The sequence below is a fragment of the Mus pahari genome, chromosome 3 (assembly GCF_900095145.1).
Source record: "Mus pahari chromosome 3, PAHARI_EIJ_v1.1, whole genome shotgun sequence".
Lineage (NCBI taxonomy): Eukaryota > Metazoa > Chordata > Mammalia > Rodentia > Muridae > Mus > Mus pahari.
This window is the reverse complement of record NC_034592.1, coordinates 79706299-79711664: the sequence shown is the minus strand read 5'-3', so window position 1 is coordinate 79711664 and position 5366 is coordinate 79706299. Positions and strand designations below refer to the sequence as shown.

The 5366-nt window shown below is 44.5% G+C and overlaps 1 pseudogene; it reads left to right on the top strand.

Moving 5' to 3' along the window:
- Positions 1 to 2993: 2993 nt before the first annotated feature.
- On the top strand, positions 2994 to 4654 carry LOC110319666 (annotated as a pseudogene).
- The last annotated feature ends 712 nt before the right edge of the window (positions 4655 to 5366 follow it).

Below are 5366 nucleotides of genomic sequence, written 5' to 3'. Positions count from 1 at the left end.
TGAGCACGTGTTCCTTTCCATCACTAGGCCCAGCATTCGACATACACATCTTCATTTAACTCTTGGGAAGATAGTATTTAAAGTAAGTACTCTTTCCCTCCACTTTACTCAGAGATACTGGAGTTCAGAGAACTTTAAGGGGTCCCCCAGAGTCACCCAGGTAATAACACAGGCATTGGGGATTTATAAGCCATGTTTTTTATTGTACATTTTATGGTGTACAGTGTAATTTTAGAACTAGGCAATTGTACAATGATCAATTCATGTTAATTAGCATGTCCAACTCATCACATTTTTAAACTTTTTTGATTAATGCATCACAATCCTACATACTTACGGGACTCGCTGTGATGTTGCAGTGCTTTATGTCCCGATCAACGCAGTGTAACTAATGATTTCATTTGCTGATCACAAGCTTGATTTTAGAGTCTCCGAGCTTCTCCCTTTTATGGTTTATAGAATAATATAAAGGCCTATAGTCACTCATGGTGGGGTAGAACACTAGAAGTTAATCTCTCTAACTTCTCCTTGGTTGTTCTTCTTCAATGCCCCCTTCTTTTACCTCCCCTGGCTGCTAGTAATCACTAATCTGCATTCAGACCTAGTCCTAAGTGAACAGAGAGGAGAAACTGAGCTGGGGGCAGACTCGATTGGAGACCAGGTTCTACAGTCCTGTACATTTGGGTGGGTAACTTAACCAGTCAGAGCCTCTGCCTCTTGGTCTGTATTATAGAAACAATAGACATCATCTGCCTCTGGAGATGCTGGGATAATTAAGTGAGACAATGTATGTGAAGTGCTTAGCATAATGTCTAAAACAAAGCAAAAAAAAAAAAATAGCCTTAAATTTTGGGTCGCTATTGTTACTGTGATCCATAAGGTTTTCACAAACTTGAGTATTGTCATTTCTTATCGAAGGTTGCAGATGAAGCACTTTCTTCGGTACACATCTGGAGGCTGCTAAGCTCTCCTTGGATATAACTCTGAATTTGCACTTGCCCTTAGGTGAGAGAGCAGAAAAGGATGACTTTATAAGTCATTAGTTTAGAAACACCAACCCCCTGAAGGATTCTGATTCCTAAGCTGATCTCCATTGTTGGCCAAGAATTCACAAGGAAAAAGGCATCCCATGGGGCTGGAGAGACAGCTCTATGGGTAAAGCACTTTTCCATGCAAGCCTAAAGACCTGAGTTTGCATCTGAGAACCCATGTAAAGTCAGACATGGTAGCACAAGTCACTGAGACAGAGACAAGAGAAACCCTGGAAGATCTTGGGATAGCTAGCTATCTGTGGTAAACAAGATATCCTGTCTCAAAGTACACACGTGAATGTGCACATATGAACACATCACTATACACAAGGAATGACAATGTACTGGATAGTTTTGTGTCAACTTGACACAGCTGGAGTTATCACAGAGAAAGGAGCTTTAGATGGTGAAATGCCGCCATGAGATCCAGCTGTGGGGCATTTTCTCAATTAGTGATCAAGGGGGAGAGGGCCCCTTGTGGGTGGGAACATCTCTGGGCTGGTAGTCTTGGGTTCTATAAGAGAGCAGGCTGAGCAAGTCAGGGGAAGCAAGCCAGTAAAGAACACCCCTCCATGGCTCCTGCTTCCTGACCTGCTTGAGTTCCAGTCCTGACTTCTTTCAGTGATGAACAGCAATGTGGAAATGTAAGGCAAATAAACCCTTTCCTCCCCAACTTGCTTCTTGGTCATGATGTTGTGCAGGAATAGAAACCCTGACTAAGACAGACATTGACAGGGAAGAGAGAGGGGAAGTGTGGAAAGAATGGGAGGGAGGGAAACAAAGAAGCAAGAAAAAAGAAAGAGAGGGGGGAAATAAAGGGAATGAAGGAGACAAGAGAGAAAGGAAGAGAGGGGGAAGGGAAGGGAAAAGAGGGGAGGGGAGAGAGTTGAGAAGAGAGGCAAGGAGAGGAGAGGAAAGGACAGGAGAGGGGAGAGAAGTGGAAGAGAGGAGAGGAGAGTGGAGGGGAGGGAGGGAAAGGGAGGGGAGAGGATAGGGAAAACAGAAGGGGCTGCCTTCCTGACTCTCGCTTGGATTTGATGAGTTGGGTGGTTGTTGTTTGCAGTTTTAGTTTATATTTTTGTTTTTACCTTTGCTGTTTCATGGTCATTGTGCTGACTTTAAATGAAACATATCAAGCATGGTCAAATTTAAACAATATAAACATGCATGCTTGGTTTCTGTCAATCCATTCAGGAGAAAGAAACATTACAAATGTAAATGGTAACACCTTAAGTGGCTGCCCAGCTCATGCTCCCCCCCACACACACACACACTTACTTTTCTCTCCACCATCACCCTTTCTCTCTCTAAGTCTGGGTGTCCAGGCTATGCCTCAGGAGGCTCCCCTCCTAGTCTTCAAGGAAGATGCCACATACAAGTTTCTTACTAAAACATCTTTTTAAACTCCTTTTCAGTACTGAATAAGAAGATAGAGTTTGGTCCTCGGGGGTCTGAAGATGCAGTCGGTGTGAACTCAGCGGCATGGGGTGAGGCAACTGAGCTGAGCCAGTTCTGTGAACTTAGTGAAGGTGCAGCAGGGAGCAGGGCTGGACCAGGCTCCCAGAAAAGTTTGGATGTTAACATTCCCTTCTACTGCAGCCTGCCTTTAAGTACTCGCAGGAAGGGGAGGAATAAATTGTTGGTGTCTGTTTAAAAGGGATGATGGCCAGGTGAGTGGCTCTGTGGGTAGAGGGGCTTGCTGTCTAGCCTGAGGGCTTGAGTTTGGTCCAGTATCCTCACAATGGAAGAAAACAGACACCTGCAAGTTGTGCTCCGACTTCCACATGTGTACCGTGACATCCATGTAGCCACCCCCACACATCACATACATATACACAAATAAATATAAATACATCCCTGACCCCAAATAAATACATCTGCTTCTTCTGAGAAAAAAAAAACAAAAACAAAAAAAAAAAAAAACCTCCAAGGAAGACTGAGCACTTGTTCTAAACCTTGGTCTATGTGTCAGTGATGCTCAGTGATGTGTCCATAGCCTTCTCACAGGAAGAGTGGGAATCCCTGGACTTAGAAGAGAGGAATTTGTACAAGGATGTGATGATGATGATGATGATGATGATGATGATGATGGTGGTGGTGGTGGTGGTGGTGGTGGTGGTGGTGGTGGTGGCAAGCTACCACAATATGGTCTCACTAGAAGGATGCTTCATTTCTAAGCCCAATGTTATTTTCTTACTGGAGCAAGGGAAAGAGCCCTGGAAGGTTGTGAGGAAAAGAAAACGACGCCCAGATTCAGAAACTAAGGATGAGACCAACCAGTTGTTCTCAGAAAATGGTGTTTATGAAGTGAATTTATCCTAGTGGAAGATAGTGGGGGAAAAAAATGGGAACAGTGGCCTGAAGAGCCTCCTTTTAAAAAATGAGTGGGAGTCAAGAAGAAAACAGGAAAGACAAGAGGGCTCTCAGGAGGGATATCTGTCAAGTGAAGCACACATCTGAAAGAGTGTCCATCCTCTTACGCAAAGTGTGCACTGACTACGCGTCAGAGGATCCATTTTGTGGAGAAACCCTGTGAGTGTGATGAATGTGGGAAGGCCTTTAGAATCCGCCAGCAGCTCACTTTTCACCACAGAATTCACACAGGCAAGAAGCCCTATGAATGTAAGGGGTGTGGGATGGCTTTCAGGCTGACCGCACACCTTACCAGGCACCAGGCACCAGAGACTGCATTCTGGTGAAAAACTATGAATGTAAGGGGTGTGGGCAAGCTTTCATATACAGCCCAAAGCTCAGAGCACATCAGAAGTTTCACACCAGTGAGAAACCCTACGCATGTAAAGAATGTGGGAAAGCCTTCAGGGTGTGGGGACAACTTACTCTCCATCGGAGGATCCATCCTAAGGAGAAGCCCTGTGTGTCAAGAGTGTCGGAAGGCCTTCAGGCAGTATGCGCACCTCACTCACCATCAGAAGCTTAAAGTCGCCGACAGACTGTACAAGTGTAAAGAGTGCGGGAAAGACTTTTTGTGTGGCTCTGGCCTTAGAGTACATCACAAACTTCCCACTGGTGAGAAACCCTATGAATGCAAGGACTATGGGAAGGCGTTTAGAGTTTGACAGCAGCTAATACTCCATCAGAGAATTCATACTGGGGAGAAGCGCTGTGAGTGCAATGTTTGTGGGAAGACCTTTTGTCAGGACTACCATCTTATTCTCCATCACAGAATCCATACTGAAGAAAAGCCTAACGAATGCAAGGCGTGCTGGAAGGCATTCAGACGCCACTCGGCTTATTTCGCATCAGAGTATCCGTATTGGGGTTAAACCCTATGACTGTAAGGAATGTGGGAAAGCCTTCAGACTCCTCTCTCAGCTCTCACAGCATCAGAGTGTTCATGCTGGGGAGAAGCCCTACACTTGTAAGGAATGCGGGAAGTCTTTCAGATTGCATCAGAAACTTACTCTACACCAGAGCATTCTTAGTGGCAAAAAGCCCTTCGAGTGCAAAGAATGTAGGAAGGCCTTTCGACTTAATTTTTCTCTTATCCAACATCTGAGAATCCATTCTGGTGAGAAACTCTATAGTGTAAGGAGAGTAAGAAGGCCTTTAGACAACGCTCTCACCTCACCCATCATCTGAAGGTTCATAGTGTCCAAGTGTGACAAAGTCTTAGCCATCTCCTAGAACATTCTGTGAGTGTTACAGCTAATCTCATTTGGCCATACATGAAACTGACCTGGCATAAGAGGTTTTATATCACCAAAGGTATATGTTAACCTACAAAAAGAAGAAGATGGCGTTCCACATTCCTCTAGAAGCATATTGTATACGTGTGATCACTTAGATTACAAAGGTATTTTTGCAATGATGGCTTCCTGACCACATGATTTAATGAGCAGAGCCACTCTGCCCTCTCTCTCCAGGGTCTGAGCAGTGATGCAACTGAGTCCTGCTGGCTTCTAGGACTTGGGTCGGGACAATTCCAACAACCTCAGACATTTTACTGAAGCTTCATGAAAGACTTACTGACCAGCTTCTAGACCCACTAAGTGAAAGCAAGAGACAGTGGAGAACCACAAACAGCAGGTGCCTGGGGTCACAGGGAGTAATCCCTGACACTCTGGGTCCATTAATGCTCATATTATGAGTGTTTCTGGACTTCCTAGCTAAAGAGCCAGTCTCTTTTCATTATCCTGCTTAAATCTGTTTGAGTTAAAATGACGTCATTGATAATACAACACAAAACTTTGGATGTAAGAGAAAAAAAATGTCTAGAGTACACACCCCGAGGCCTACTGTCTTCTATATATTTCACTTGTGGTAACTCAATCCTCACAAGAACTATCCGAAGTACAGGCTACATAGTGATTCTCA